This window comes from Triturus cristatus, chromosome 8 (assembly GCF_964204655.1).
Source record: "Triturus cristatus chromosome 8, aTriCri1.1, whole genome shotgun sequence".
Taxonomy (NCBI): domain Eukaryota; kingdom Metazoa; phylum Chordata; class Amphibia; order Caudata; family Salamandridae; genus Triturus; species Triturus cristatus.
In genome coordinates this window covers 736,497,312-736,513,700 of record NC_140591.1, presented here as the reverse complement: position 1 = coordinate 736,513,700, position 16,389 = coordinate 736,497,312, and the positions used below count along the sequence as shown (strand labels likewise).

The window sequence follows — 16,389 nt, the reverse complement described above, 5'->3', positions numbered from 1 at the left end:
TTCTTATCTATGTCGTGATAGAACAGTTGTGAATTGAGTAGAAGAAGGGCCCTGATGTGATACTTATTACATGCAGCCTGTAAGATAGTCAAACATGCAGGCTAGGAAGGAAGATGCAAATATAAATGTATTAGAAAAACACCTAAAGGCGAGTGATATGCTTTCATTCATGCATGGCTAGGAAAAATCGCCATACTGTTGCAAACATTCTTACACCACCAACTGGAAATAAATGATTCTGACATTAAACGTAAAGGTGACAATGCATTTGTATCATCACCTTGAGAAGGATCATCTTGGAATTGAGCCGAGGGCCTCTGCACTCAAAGCCAGAAACACTCCACTAAAATAAGATTCCTGTTGGTGCCAACAATTCTCCATGTTAATGCTTGTTCTAGGTGAGCAGTGAACCGATTGCAGGGCTCTTTTGAAAGCAAGGTCTGAGAACCAACAGATACATCCACACGCCGATTACTTTAGTGTTTTGAGAGAATTCCCTTTCTTGGAACGAGATTGCATGAAATAATCTTCAGGGCTTGGACAATTCCATGGCAAAACGGCACCTATCAACATTGTAGCCAACACAATATAACAACTGTTTCTGCCCGGTTTCGAACCGGGGACCTTTCGCGTGTGAGGCGAACGTGATAACCACTACACTACAGAAACAGATACCTACAGTTGATTTTTCTGTAATGAAACTGCTCCGAACTGGCTATTCCATGGGCCTCTGGCTTTAGATTTCTTTCATGCAACCTGCCCGACATCCCTAGCTGAACGCTCGTACATGCCATGCAAGACCAGATGTTTGGTATTAGCTCAGACTGGGCAGGGCTGAAGCATGAGACTCTAGCAAAGAATTATCCACTACTGCAAAGAAAAAATTGATGTTGGTTTTGAAACGCAAACTTCAAAACAACTTGAAAAGAGTACCAAGAAAAGGGCTCGTCCGGGATTTAAACCCAGGACCTCTCGCACCCAAAGCGAGAATCATACCCCTAGACCAACGAGCCCTCAAAATCCTCTTACCTCTCAAAAGCTAATACTGGCTCTAAGCCCGCAATGAAGATCATGCTGGTATCTTTATGATGCTTGGTCTGTGAATACGCATGAAAGTCAGTCTCAACTTACCCTTTCTCAAACGATAGCACTATCATTTACAAGTGTCTCCTTTTATTCCGTCCCAGCTTTGGACACGTCTTACAGGAAGTCAGCCCTTATTTATATATTTCTGCAGTGGCTGAAGCTTAATGAGAAAGAGTAACAAGTTGTTCATAACAACATAAGAAACACATTGTGCATTTTCTCTCAAATACTCCTTCACTTTGTGCCAAAAAAAATACCAAGGTGAATACCTAGGCCACAGATTCAAGCTAAAGATCTTCCTGCTGAATGCAAGGCGCAATAAAAACTGCATATCGCTGGACTAAAGCATTCCTTGCATAGCCTCTAACATCATAACATAACTGAGCTGCTAGCAGCAAGCTAACCAATACCTTTCTGAAATGAGAATGACATGTGCTTATCTGCTCAATCAGTGCTCAATCAGGCTCGATCAGGCGAGATTTAGAAAAGGTGGAAAGGGTCCAAGTGGATGCCCCTTCCTTTTTAGGGTGGGTCCTGCTGACTATCATAGGATTGCTTGTAAAAGTGGCCAGGGTCAGAGGAAAAGCTGCCAACACTTCTTAGCATTCTCTATAGATGCAGCCATTTTCTGTGACTGTAATTTCGGCCTTTTCCCAGAAGTCTCTATTCTGCCTATGCAAATTAACAAAAGCAGTGCTTATTCCTCACTTGCTCAAATGTCCTTCCTGTCCAGAAAGCTCTGATTAAGCATGCTTATTTTCTTTTTCTGGGATATTTTAAATTGTTTCGCTGTCCAGTCTGTGGCAGTAGAAAGCTGCTTATGATGCCAGGTTTTGATGAATCCCCAAGGTACAAGTACAGAGGAATATATCAGTCTCTAGGATATGGAACTTTTAGCTAACACATCACAATATGTGATGCTTGCCAAGAAAACACTACATTCTGGAGCGCTGATGATCAGAACATTCTGCTCCTGAAGGATAGAAAAGACAGCTTGATTGAAATAAAGTCTGTTTATATTGACGCTCTCTCTCTCCCTATATATACATACATGCGTACACACACACACACAGGTATGTCATGCATTTCTTCAGATTTGTTTCAACCATTTACCATTTATTGGAGAATCCCTACTTTTCAAGTGACTGCAAATGAAGTCATCTCTGGCACTTTTTGTGCAAAGTAAGAGACACACATGACACCTTTTTATAAAAGTCATCGGTTTCTTTGTTACTGTGTACTTTCAAAGCATGGGGCTTTCACACGTCAGGTAAACCTGATTACCACTACACAACAAAAGCAGATGCAGCTTTCTTATCTATGTCGTGATAGAACAGTTGTGAATTGAGTAGAAGAAGGGCCCTGATTTGATACTTATTACATGCAGCCTGTAAGATAGTCAAACATGCAGGCTAGGAAGGAAGATGCAAATATCAATGTATTAGAAAAACACCTAAAGGCGAGTGATATGCTTTCATTCATGCATGGCTAGGAAAAATCGCCATACTGTTGCAAACATTCTTACACCACCAACTGGAAATAAATGATTCTGACATTAAGCGTAAAGGTGACAATGCATTTGTATCATCACCTTGAGAAGGATCATCTTGGAATTGAGCCGAGGGCCTCTGCACTCAAAGCCAGAAACACTCCACTAAAATAAGATTCCTGTTGGTGCCAACAATTCTCCATGTTAATGCTTGTTCTAGGTGAGCAGTGAACCGATTGCAGGGCTCTTTTGAAAGCAAGGTCTGAGAACCAACAGATACATCCACACGCCGATTACTTTAGTGTTTTGAGAGAATTCCCTTTCTTGGAACGAGATTGCATGAAATAATCTTCAGGGCTTGGACAATTCCATGGCAAAACGGCACCAATCAACATTGTAGCCAACACAATATAACAACTGTTTCTGCCCGGTTTCGAACCGGGGACCTTTCGCGTGTGAGGCGAACGTGATAACCACTACACTACAGAAACAGATACCTGCAGTTGATTTTTCTGTAATGAAACTGCTCCGAACTGGCTATTCCATGGGCCTCTGGCTTTAGATTTCTTTCATGCAACCTGCCCGACATCCCTAGCTGAACGCTCGTACATGCCATGCAAGACCAGATGTTTGGTATTAGCTCAGACTGGGCAGGGCTGAAGCATGAGACTCTAGCAAAGAATTATCCACTACTGCAAAGAAAAAATTGATGTTGGTTTTGAAACGCAAACTTCAAAACAACTTGAAAAGAGTACCAAGAAAAGGGCTCGTCCGGGATTTGAACACGGGACCTCTCGCACCCAAAGCGAGAATCATACCCCTAGACCAACGAGCCCTCAAAATCCTCTTACCTCTCAAAAGCTAATACCGGCTCTAAGCCCGCAATGAAGATCATGCTGGTATCTTTATGATGCTTGGTCTGTGAATACGCATGAAAGTCAGTCTCAACTTACCCTTTCTCAAACGATAGCACTATCATTTACAAGTGTCTCCTTTTATTCCGTCCCAGCTTTGGACACGTCTTACAGGAAGTCAGCCCTTATTTATATATTTCTGCAGTGGCTGAAGCTTAATGAGAAAGAGTAACAAGTTGTTCATAACAACATAAGAAACACATTGTGCATTTTCTCTCAAATACTCCTTCACTTTGTGCCAAAAGAAATACCAAGGTGAATACCTAGGCCACAGATTCAAGCTAAAGATCTTCCTGCTGAATGCAAGGCGCAATAAAAACTGCATATCGCTGGACTAAAGCATTCCTTGCATAGCCTCTAACATCATAACATAACTGAGCTGCTAGCAGCAAGCTAACCAATACCTTTCTGAAATGAGAATGACATGTGCTTATCTGCTCAATCAGTGCTCAATCAGGCTCGATCAGGCGAGATTTAGAAAAGGTGGAAAGGGTCCAAGTGGATGCCCCTTCCTTTTTAGGGTGGGTCCTGCTCACTATCATAGGATTGCTTGTAAAAGTGGCCAGGGTCAGAGGAAAAGCTGCCAACACTTCTTAGCGTTCTCTATAGATGCAGCCATTTTCTGTGACTGTAATTTCGGCCTTTTCCCAGAAGTCTCTATTCTGCCTATGCAAATTAACAAAAGCAGTGCTTATTCCTCACTTGCTCAAATGTCCTTCCTGTCCAGAAAGCTCTGATTAAGCATGCTTATTTTCTTTTTCTGGGATATTTTAAATTGTTTCGCTGTCCAGTCTGTGGCAGTAGAAAGCTGCTTATGATGCCAGGTTTTGATGAATCCCCAAGGTACAAGTACAGAGGAATATATCAGTCTCTAGGATATGGAACTTTTAGCTAACACATCACAATATGTGATGCTTGCCAAGAAAACACTACATTCTGGAGCGCTGATGATCAGAACATTCTGCTCCTGAAGGATAGAAAAGACAGCTTGATTGAAATAAAGTCTGTTTATATTGACGCTCTCTCTCTCCCTATATATACATACATGCGTACACACACACACACAGGTATGTCATGCATTTCTTCAGATTTGTTTCAACCATTTACCATTTATTGGAGAATCCCTACTTTTCAAGTGACTGCAAATGAAGTCATCTCTGGCACTTTTTGCGCAAAGTAAGAGACACACATGACACCTTTTTATAAAAGTCATCGGTTTCTTTGTTACTGTGTACTTTCAAAGCATGGGGCTTTCACACGTCAGGTAAACCTGATTACCACTACACAACAAAAGCAGATGCAGCTTTCTTATCTATGTCGTGATAGAACAGTTGTGAATTGAGTAGAAGAAGGGCCCTGATGTGATACTTATTACATGCAGCCTGTAAGATAGTCAAACATGCAGGCTAGGAAGGAAGATGCAAATATCAATGTATTAGAAAAACACCTAAAGGCGAGTGATATGCTTTAATTCATGCATGGCTAGGAAAAATCGCCATACTGTTGCAAACATTCTTACACCACCAACTGGAAATAAATGATTCTGACATTAAACGTAAAGGTGACAATGCATTTGTATCATCACCTTGAGAAGGATCATCTTGGAATTGAGCCGAGGGCCTCTGCACTCAAAGCCAGAAACACTCCACTAAAATAAGATTCCTGTTGGTGCCAACAATTCTCCATGTTAATGCTTGTTCTAGGTGAGCAGTGAACCGATTGCAGGGCTCTTTTGAAAGCAAGGTCTGAGAACCAACAGATACATCCACACGCCGATTACTTTAGTGTTTTGAGAGAATTCCCTTTCTTGGAACGAGATTGCATGAAATAATCTTCAGGGCTTGGACAATTCCATGGCAAAACGGCACCTATCAACATTGTAGCCAACACAATATAACAACTGTTTCTGCCCGGTTTCGAACCGGTGACCTTTCGCGTGTGAGGCAAACGTGATAACCACTACACTACAGAAACAGATACCTACAGTTGATTTTTCTGTAATGAAACTGCTCCGAACTGGCTATTCCATGGGCCTCTGGCTTTAGATTTCTTTCATGCAACCTGCCCGACATCCCTAGCTGAACGCTCGTACATGCCATGCAAGACCAGATGTTTGGTATTAGCTCAGACTGGGCAGGGCTGAAGCATGAGACTCTAGCAAAGAATTATCCACTACTGCAAAGAAAAAATTGATGTTGGTTTTGAAACGCAAACTTCAAAACAACTTGAAAAGAGTACCAAGAAAAGGGCTCGTCCGGGATTTGAACCCGGGACCTCTCGCACCCAAAGCGAGAATCATACCCCTAGACCAACGAGCCCTCAAAATCCTCTTACCTCTCAAAAGCTAATACCGGCTCTAAGCCCGCAATGAAGATCATGCTGGAATCTTTATGATGCTTGGTCTGTGAATACGCATGAAAGTCAGTCTCAACTTACCCTTTCTCAAACGATAGCACTATCATTTACAAGTGTCTCCTTTTATTCCGTCCCAGCTTTGGACACGTCTTACAGGAAGTCAGCCCTTATTTATATATTTCTTCAGTGGCTGAAGCTTAATGAGAAAGAGTAACAAGTTGTTCATAACAACATAAGAAACACATTGTGCCTTTTCTCTCAAATACTCCTTCACTTTGTGCCAAAAGAAATACCAAGGTGAATACCTAGGCCACAGATTCAAGCTAAAGATCTTCCTGCTGAATGCAAGGCGCAATAAAAACTGCATATCGCTGGACTAAAGCATTCCTTGCATAGCCTCTAACATCATAACATAACTGAGCTGCTAGCAGCAAGCTAACCAATACCTTTCTGAAATGAGAATGACATGTGCTTATCTGCTCAATCAGTGCTCAATCAGGCGAGATTTAGAAAAGGTGGAAAGGGTCCAAGTGGATGCCCCTTCCTTTTTAGGGTGGGTCCTGCTGACTATCATAGGATTGCTTGTAAAAGTGGTCAGGGTCAGAGGAAAAGCTGCCAACACTTCTTAGCGTTCTCTATAGATGCAGCCATTTTCTGTGACTGTAATTTCGGCCTTTTCCCAGAAGTCTCTATTCTGCCTATGCAAATTAACAAAAGCAGTGCTTATTCCTCACTTGCTCAAATGTCCTTCCTGTCCAGAAAGCTCTGATTAAGCATGCTTATTTTCTTTTTCTGGGATATTTTAAATTGTTTCGCTGTCCAGTCTGTGGCAGTAGAAAGCTGCTTATGATGCCAGGTTTTGATGAATCCCCAAGGTACAAGTACAGAGGAATATATCTGTCTCTAGGATATGGAACTTTTAGCTAACACATCACAATATGTGATGCTTGCCAAGAAAACACTACATTCTGGAGCGCTGATGATCAGAACATTCTGCTCCTGAAGGATAGAAAAGACAGCTTGATTGAAATAAAGTCTGTTTATATTGACGCTCTCTCTCTCCCTATATATACATACATGCATACACACACACACACAGGTATGTCATGCATTTCTTCAGATTTGTTTCAACCATTTACCATTTATTGGAGAATCCCTACTTTTCAAGTGACTGCAAATGAAGTCATCTCTGGCACTTTTTGAGCAAAGTAAGAGACACACATGACACCTTTTTATAAAAGTCATTGGTTTCTTTGTTACTGTGTACTTTCAAAGCATGGGGCTTTCACACGTCAGGTAAACCTGATTACCACTACACAACAAAAGCAGATGCAGCTTTCTTATCTATGTCGTGATAGAACAGTTGTGAATTGAGTAGAAGAAGGGCCCTGATGTGATACTTATTACATGCAGACTGTAAGATAGTCAAACATGCAGGCTAGGAAGGAAGATGCAAATATCAATGTATTAGAAAAACACCTAAAGGCGAGTGATATGCTTTCATTCATGCATGGCTAGGAAAAATCGCCATACTGTTGCAAACATTCTTACACCACCAACTGGAAATAAATGATTCTGACATTAAACGTAAAGGTGACAATGCATTTGTATCATCACCTTGAGAAGGATCATCTTGGAATTGAGCCGAGGGCCTCTGCACTCAAAGCCAGAAACACTCCACTAAAATAAGATTCCTGTTGGTGCCAACAATTCTCCATGTTAATGCTTGTTCTAGGTGAGCAGTGAACCGATTGCAGGGCTCTTTTGAAAGCAAGGTCTGAGAACCAACAGATACATCCACACGCCGATTACTTTAGTGTTTTGAGAGAATTCCCTTTCTTGGAACGAGATTGCATGAAATAATCTTCAGGGCTTGGACAATTCCATGGCAAAACGGCACCTATCAACATTGTAGCCAACACAATATAACAACTGTTTCTGCCCGGTTTCGAACCGGGGACCTTTCGCGTGTGAGGCGAACGTGATAACCACTACACTACAGAAACAGATACCTACAGTTGATTTTTCTGTAATGAAACTGCTCCGAACTGGCTATTCCATGGGCCTCTGGCTTTAGATTTCTTTCATGCAACCTGCCCGACATCCCTAGCTGAACGCTCGTACATGCCATGCAAGACCAGATGTTTGGTATTAGCTCAGATTGGGCAGGGCTGAAGCATGAGACTCTAGCAAAGAATTATCCACTACTGCAAAGAAAAAATTGATGTTGGTTTTGAAACGCAAACTTCAAAACAACTTGAAAAGAGTACCAAGAAAAGGGCTCGTCCGGGATTTGAACCCGGGACCTCTCGCACCCAAAGCGAGAATCATACCCCTAGACCAACGAGCCCTCAAAATCCTCTTACCGCTCAAAAGCTAATACCGGCTCTAAGCCCGCAATGAAGATCATGCTGGTATCTTTATGATGCTTGGTCTGTGAATACGCATGAAAGTCAGTCTCAACTTACCCTTTCTCAAACGATAGCACTATCATTTACAAGTGTCTCCTTTTATTCCGTCCCAGCTTTGGACACGTCTTACAGGAAGTCAGCCCTTATTTATATATTTCTGCAGTGGCTGAAGCTTAATGAGAAAGAGTAACAAGTTGTTCATAATAACATAAGAAACACATTGTGCATTTTCTCTCAAATACTCCTTCACTTTGTGCCAAAAGAAATACCAAGGTGAATACCTAGGCCACAGATTCAAGCTAAAGATCTTCCTGGTGAAGGCAAGGCGCAATAAAAACTGCATATCGCTGGACTAAAGCATTCCTTGCATAGCCTCTAACATCATAACATAACTGAGCTGCTAGCAGCAAGCTAACCAATACCTTTCTGAAATGAGAATGACATGTGCTTATCTGCTCAATCAGTGCTCAATCAGGCGAGATTTAGAAAAGGTGGAAAGGGTCCAAGTGGATGCCCCTTCCTTTTTAGGGTGGGTCCTGCTGACTATCATAGGATTGCTTGTAAAAGTGGTCAGGGTCAGAGGAAAAGCTGCCAACACTTCTTAGCGTTCTCTATAGATGCAGCCATTTTCTGTGACTGTAATTTCGGCCTTTTCCCAGAAGTCTCTATTCTGCCTATGCAAATTAACAAAAGCAGTGCTTATTCCTCACTTGCTCAAAGGTCCTTCCTGTCCAGAAAGCTCTGATTAAGCATGCTTATTTTCTTTTTCTGGGATATTTTAAATTGTTTCGCTGTCCAGTCTGTGGCAGTAGAAAGCTGCTTATGATGCCAGGTTTTGATGAATCCCCAAGGTACAAGTACAGAGGAATATATCAGTCTCTAGGATATGGAACTTTTAGCTAACACATCACAATATGTGATGCTTGCCAAGAAAACACTACATTCTGGAGCGCTGATGATCAGAACATTCTGCTCCTGAAGGATAGAAAAGACAGCTTGATTGAAATAAAGTCTGTTTATATTGACGCTCTCTCTCTCCCTATATATACATACATGCGTACACACACACACACAGGTATGTCATGCATTTCTTCAGATTTGTTTCAACCATTTACCATTTATTGGAGAATCCCTACTTTTCAAGTGACTGCAAATGAAGTCATCTCTGGCACTTTTTGTGCAAAGTAAGAGACACACATGACACCTTTTTATAAAAGTCATCGGTTTCTTTGTTACTGTGTACTTTCAAAGCGTGGGGCTTTCACACGTCAGGTAAACCTGATTACCACTACACAACAAAAGCAGATGCAGCTTTCTTATCTATGTCGTGATAGAACAGTTGTGAATTGAGTAGAAGAAGGGCCCTGATGTGATACTTATTACATGCAGCCTGTAAGATAGTCAAACATGCAGGCTAGGAAGGAAGATGCAAATATCAATGTATTAGAAAAACACCTAAAGGCGAGTGATATGCTTTCATTCATGCATGGCTAGGAAAAATCGCCATACTGTTGCAAACATTCTTACACCACCAACTGGAAATAAATGATTCTGACATTAAACGTAAAGGTGACAATGCATTTGTATCATCACCTTGAGAAGGATCATCTTGGAATTGAGCCGAGGGCCTCTGCACTCAAAGCCAGAAACACTCCACTAAAATAAGATTCCTGTTGGTGCCAACAATTCTCCATGTTAATGCTTGTTCTAGGTGAGCAGTGAACCGATTGCAGGGCTCTTTTGAAAGCAAGGTCTGAGAACCAACAGATACATCCACACGCTGATTACTTTAGTGTTTTGAGAGAATTCCCTTTCTTGGAACGAGATTGCATGAAATAATCTTCAGGGCTTGGACAATTCCATGGCAAAACGGCACCTATCAACATTGTAGCCAACACAATATAACAACTGTTTCTGCCCGGTTTCGAACCGGGGACCTTTCGCGTGTGAGGCGAACGTGATAACCACTACACTACAGAAACAGATACCTACAGTTGATTTTTCTGTAATGAAACTGCTGCGAACTGGCTATTCCATGGGCCTCTGGCTTTAGATTTCTTTCATGCAACCTGCCCGACATCCCTAGCTGAACGCTCGTACATGCCATGCAAGACCAGATGTTTGGTATTAGCTCAGACTGGGCAGGGCTGAAGCATGAGACTCTAGCAAAGAATTATCCACTACTGCAAAGAAAAAATTGATGTTGGTTTTGAAACGCAAACTTCAAAACAACTTGAAAAGAGTACCAAGAAAAGGGCTCGTCCGGGATTTGAACCCGGGACCTCTCGCACCCAAAGTGAGAATCATACCCCTAGACCAACGAGCCCTCAAAATCCTCTTACCTCTCAAAAGCTAATAACGGCTCTAAGCCCGCAATGAAGATCATGCTGGTATCTTTATGATGCTTGGTCTGTGAATACGCATGAAAGTCAGTCTCAACTTACCCTTTCTCAAACGATAGCACTATCATTTACAAGTGTCTCCTTTTATTCCGTCCCAGCTTTGGACACGTCTTACAGGAAGTCAGCCCTTATTTATATATTTCTGCAGTGGCTGAAGCTTAATGAGAAAGAGTAACAAGTTGTTCATAACAGCATAAGAAACACATTGTGCATTTTCTCTCAAATACTCCTTCACTTTGTGCCAAAAGAAATACCAAGGTGAATACCTAGGCCACAGATTCAAGCTAAAGATCTTCCTGCTGAATGCAAGGCGCAATAAAAACTGCATATCGCTGGACTAAAGCATTCCTTGCATAGCCTCTAACATCATAACATAACTGAGCTGCTAGCAGCAAGCTAACCAATACCTTTCTGAAATGAGAATGACATGTGCTTATCTGCTCAATCAGTGCTCAATTGGCTCGATCAGGCGAGATTTAGAAAAGGTGGAAAGGGTCCAAGTGGATGCCCCTTCCTTTTTAGGGTGGGTCCTGCTGACTATCATAGGATTGCTTGTAAAAGTGGCCAGGGTCAGAGGAAAAGCTGCCAACACTTCTTAGCGTTCTCTATAGATGCAGCCATTTTCTGTGACTGTAATTTCGGCCTTTTCCCAGAAATCTCTATTCTGCCTATGCAAATTAACAAAAGCAGTGCTTATTCCTCACTTGCTCAAATGTCCTTCCTGTCCAGAAAGCTCTGATTAAGCATGCTTATTTTCTTTTTCTGGGATATTTTAAATTGTTTCGCTGTCCAGTCTGTGGCAGTAGAAAGCTGCTTATGATGCCAGGTTTTGATGAATCCCCAAGGTACAAGTACAGAGGAATATATCAGTCTCTAGGATATGGAACTTTTAGCTAACACATCACAATATGTGATGCTTGCCAAGAAAACACTACATTCTGGAGCGCTGATGATCAGAACATTCTGCTCCTGAAGGATAGAAAAGACAGCTTGATTGAAATAAAGTCTGTTTATATTGACGCTCTCTCTCTCCCTATATATACATACATGCGTACACACACACACACAGGTATGTCATGCATTTCTTCAGATTTGTTTCAACCATTTACCATTTATTGGAGAATCCCTACTTTTCAAGTGACTGCAAATGAAGTCATCTCTGGCACTTTTTGTGCAAAGTAAGAGACACACATGACACCTTTTTATAAAAGTCATCGGTTTCTTTGTTACTGTGTACTTTCAAAGCATGGGGCTTTCACACGTCAGGTAAACCTGATTACCACTACACAACAAAAGCAGATGCAGCTTTCTTATCTATGTCGTGATAGAACAGTTGTGAATTGAGTAGAAGAAGGGCCCTGATGTGATACTTATTACATGCAGCCTGTAAGATAGTCAAACATGCAGGCTAGGAAGGAAGATGCAAATATCAATGTATTAGAAAAACACCTAAAGGCGAGTGATATGCTTTCATTCATGCATGGCTAGGAAAAATCGCCATACTGTTGCAAACATTCTTACACCACCAACTGGAAATAAATGATTCTGACATTAAACGTAAAGGTGACAATGCATTTGTATCATCACCTTGAGAAGGATCATCTTGGAATTGAGCCGAGGGCCTCTGCACTCAAAGCCAGAAACACTCCACTAAAATAAGATTCCTGTTGGTGCCAACAATTCTCCATGTTAATGCTTGTTCTAGGTGAGCAGTGAACCGATTGCAGGGCTCTTTTGAAAGCAAGGTCTGAGAACCAACAGATACATCCACACGCCGATTACTTTAGTGTTTTGAGAGAATTCCCTTTCTTGGAACGAGATTGCATGAAATAATCTTCAGGGCTTGGACAATTCCATGGCAAAACGGCACCTATCAACATTGTAGCCAACACAATATAACAACTGTTTCTGCCCGGTTTCGAACCGGGGACCTTTCGCGTGTGAGGCGAACGTGATAACCACTACACTACAGAAACAGATACCTACAGTTGATTTTTCTGTAATGAAACTGCTGCGAACTGGCTATTCCATGGGCCTCTGGCTTTAGATTTCTTTTATGCAACCTGCCCGACATCCCTAGCTGAACGCTCGTACATGCCATGCAAGACCAGATGTTTGGTATTAGCTCAGACTGGGCAGGGCTGAAGCATGAGACTCTAGCAAAGAATTATCCACTACTGCAAAGAAAAAATTGATGTTGGTTTTGAAACGCAAACTTCAAAACAACTTGAAAAGAGTACCAAGAAAAGGGCTCGTCCGGGATTTGAACCCGGGACCTCTCGCACCCAAAGTGAGAATCATACCCCTAGACCAACGAGCCCTCAAAATCCTCTTACCTCTCAAAAGCTAATAACGGCTCTAAGCCCGCAATGAAGATCATGCTGGTATCTTTATGATGCTTGGTCTGTGAATACGCATGAAAGTCAGTCTCAACTTACCCTTTCTCAAACGATAGCACTATCATTTACAAGTGTCTCCTTTTATTCCGTCCCAGCTTTGGACACGTCTTACAGGAAGTCAGCCCTTATTTATATATTTCTGCAGTGGCTGAAGCTTAATGAGAAAGAGTAACAAGTTGTTCATAACAGCATAAGAAACACATTGTGCATTTTCTCTCAAATACTCCTTCACTTTGTGCCAAAAGAAATACCAAGGTGAATACCTAGGCCACAGATTCAAGCTAAAGATCTTCCTGCTGAATGCAAGGCGCAATAAAAACTGCATATCGCTGGACTAAAGCATTCCTTGCATAGCCTCTAACATCATAACATAACTGAGCTGCTAGCAGCAAGCTAACCAATACCTTTCTGAAATGAGAATGACATGTGCTTATCTGCTCAATCAGTGCTCAATTGGCTCGATCAGGCGAGATTTAGAAAAGGTGGAAAGGGTCCAAGTGGATGCCCCTTCCTTTTTAGGGTGGGTCCTGCTGACTATCATAGGATTGCTTGTAAAAGTGGCCAGGGTCAGAGGAAAAGCTGCCAACACTTCTTAGCGTTCTCTATAGATGCAGCCATTTTCTGTGACTGTAATTTCGGCCTTTTCCCAGAAATCTCTATTCTGCCTATGCAAATTAACAAAAGCAGTGCTTATTCCTCACTTGCTCAAATGTCCTTCCTGTCCAGAAAGCTCTGATTAAGCATGCTTATTTTCTTTTTCTGGGATATTTTAAATTGTTTCGCTGTCCAGTCTGTGGCAGTAGAAAGCTGCTTATGATGCCAGGTTTTGATGAATCCCCAAGGTACAAGTACAGAGGAATATATCAGTCTCTAGGATATGGAACTTTTAGCTAACACATCACAATATGTGATGCTTGCCAAGAAAACACTACATTCTGGAGCGCTGATGATCAGAACATTCTGCTCCTGAAGGATAGAAAAGACAGCTTGATTGAAATAAAGTCTGTTTATATTGACGCTCTCTCTCTCCCTATATATACATACATGCGTACACACACACACACACAGGTATGTCATGCATTTCTTCAGATTTGTTTCAACCATTTACCATTTATTGGAGAATCCCTACTTTTCAAGTGACTGCAAATGAAGTCATCTCTGGCACTTTTTGTGCAAAGTAAGAGACACACATGACACCTTTTTATAAAAGTCATCGGTTTCTTTGTTACTGTGTACTTTCAAAGCATGGGGCTTTCACACGTCAGGTAAACCTGATTACCACTACACAACAAAAGCAGATGCAGCTTTCTTATCTATGTCGTGATAGAACAGTTGTGAATTGAGTAGAAGAAGGGCCCTGATGTGATACTTATTACATGCAGCCTGTAAGATAGTCAAACATGCAGGCTAGGAAGGAAGATGCAAATATCAATGTATTAGAAAAACACCTAAAGGCGAGTGATATGCTTTAATTCATGCATGGCTAGGAAAAATCGCCATACTGTTGCAAACATTCTTACACCACCAACTGGAAATAAATGATTCTGACATTAAACGTAAAGGTGACAATGCATTTGTATCATCACCTTGAGAAGGATCATCTTGGAATTGAGCCGAGGGCCTCTGCACTCAAAGCCAGAAACACTCCACTAAAATAAGATTCCTGTTGGTGCCAACAATTCTCCATGTTAATGCTTGTTCTAGGTGAGCAGTGAACCGATTGCAGGGCTCTTTTGAAAGCAAGGTCTGAGAACCAACAGATACATCCACACGCCGATTACTTTAGTGTTTTGAGAGAATTCCCTTTCTTGGAACGAGATTGCATGAAATAATCTTCAGGGCTTGGACAATTCCATGGCAAAACGGCACCTATCAACATTGTAGCCAACACAATATAACAACTGTTTCTGCCCGGTTTCGAACCGGTGACCTTTCGCGTGTGAGGCAAACGTGATAACCACTACACTACAGAAACAGATACCTACAGTTGATTTTTCTGTAATGAAACTGCTCCGAACTGGCTATTCCATGGGCCTCTGGCTTTAGATTTCTTTCATGCAACCTGCCCGACATCCCTAGCTGAACGCTCGTACATGCCATGCAAGACCAGATGTTTGGTATTAGCTCAGATTGGGCAGGGCTGAAGCATGAGACTCTAGCAAAGAATTATCCACTACTGCAAAGAAAAAATTGATGTTGGTTTTGAAACGCAAACTTCAAAACAACTTGAAAAGAGTACCAAGAAAAGGGCTCGTCCGGGATTTGAACCCGGGACCTCTCGCACCCAAAGCGAGAATCATACCCCTAGACCAACGAGCCCTCAAAATCCTCTTACCGCTCAAAAGCTAATACCGGCTCTAAGCCCGCAATGAAGATCATGCTGGTATCTTTATGATGCTTGGTCTGTGAATACGCATGAAAGTCAGTCTCAACTTACCCTTTCTCAAACGATAGCACTATCATTTACAAGTGTCTCCTTTTATTCCGTCCCAGCTTTGGACACGTCTTACAGGAAGTCAGACCTTATTTATATATTTCTGCAGTGGCTGAAGCTTAATGAGAAAGAGTAACAAGTTGTTCATAATAACATAAGAAACACATTGTGCATTTTCTCTCAAATACTCCTTCACTTTGTGCCAAAAGAAATACCAAGGTGAATACCTAGGCCACAGATTCAAGCTAAAGATCTTCCTGGTGAAGGCAAGGCGCAATAAAAACTGCATATCGCTGGACTAAAGCATTCCTTGCATAGCCTCTAACATCATAACATAACTGAGCTGCTAGCAGCAAGCTAACCAATACCTTTCTGAAATGAGAATGACATGTGCTTATCTGCTCAATCAGTGCTCAATCAGGCGAGATTTAGAAAAGGTGGAAAGGGTCCAAGTGGATGCCCCTTCCTTTTTAGGGTGGGTCCTGCTGACTATCATAGGATTGCTTGTAAAAGTGGTCAGGGTCAGAGGAAAAGCTGCCAACACTTCTTAGCGTTCTCTATAGATGCAGCCATTTTCTGTGACTGTAATTTCGGCCTTTTCCCAGAAGTCTCTATTCTGCCTATGCAAATTAACAAAAGCAGTGCTTATTCCTCACTTGCTCAAAGGTCCTTCCTGTCCAGAAAGCTCTGATTAAGCATGTTTATTTTCTTTTTCTGGGATATTTTAAATTGTTTCGCTGTCCAGTCTGTGGCAGTAGAAAGCTGCTTATGATGCCAGGTTTTGATGAATCCCCAAGGTACAAGTACAGAGGAATATATCAGTCTCTAGGATATGGAACTTTTAGCTAACACATCACAATATGTGATGCTTGCCAAGAAAACACTACATTCTGGAGCGC

At 41.7% G+C, this 16,389-nt stretch overlaps 8 non-coding genes across 8 annotated transcripts; all 8 read right to left on the bottom strand.

Moving 5' to 3' along the window:
- Positions 1–596: 596 nt before the first annotated feature.
- TRNAV-CAC (transfer RNA valine (anticodon CAC)) lies at positions 597–669 on the bottom strand. The gene has a single exon. It is a non-coding gene; the product is annotated as a tRNA-Val (tRNA).
- Positions 670–2,993: 2,324 nt separating this feature from the next.
- TRNAV-CAC (transfer RNA valine (anticodon CAC)) lies at positions 2,994–3,066 on the bottom strand. The gene has a single exon. It is a non-coding gene; the product is annotated as a tRNA-Val (tRNA).
- A 2,669-nt stretch (positions 3,067–5,735) lies between these two features.
- TRNAP-UGG (transfer RNA proline (anticodon UGG)) lies at positions 5,736–5,807 on the bottom strand. Its single transcript has one exon. It is a non-coding gene; the product is annotated as a tRNA-Pro (tRNA).
- Positions 5,808–7,777: 1,970 nt separating this feature from the next.
- Positions 7,778–7,850, bottom strand: TRNAV-CAC (transfer RNA valine (anticodon CAC)). Its single transcript has one exon. It is a non-coding gene; the product is annotated as a tRNA-Val (tRNA).
- A 272-nt stretch (positions 7,851–8,122) lies between these two features.
- TRNAP-UGG (transfer RNA proline (anticodon UGG)) lies at positions 8,123–8,194 on the bottom strand. The gene has a single exon. It is a non-coding gene; the product is annotated as a tRNA-Pro (tRNA).
- Positions 8,195–10,164: 1,970 nt separating this feature from the next.
- TRNAV-CAC (transfer RNA valine (anticodon CAC)) lies at positions 10,165–10,237 on the bottom strand. Its single transcript has one exon. It is a non-coding gene; the product is annotated as a tRNA-Val (tRNA).
- A 2,323-nt stretch (positions 10,238–12,560) lies between these two features.
- On the bottom strand, positions 12,561–12,633 carry TRNAV-CAC (transfer RNA valine (anticodon CAC)). Its single transcript has one exon. It is a non-coding gene; the product is annotated as a tRNA-Val (tRNA).
- A 2,670-nt stretch (positions 12,634–15,303) lies between these two features.
- Positions 15,304–15,375, bottom strand: TRNAP-UGG (transfer RNA proline (anticodon UGG)). The gene has a single exon. It is a non-coding gene; the product is annotated as a tRNA-Pro (tRNA).
- Positions 15,376–16,389: the final 1,014 nt, after the last annotated feature.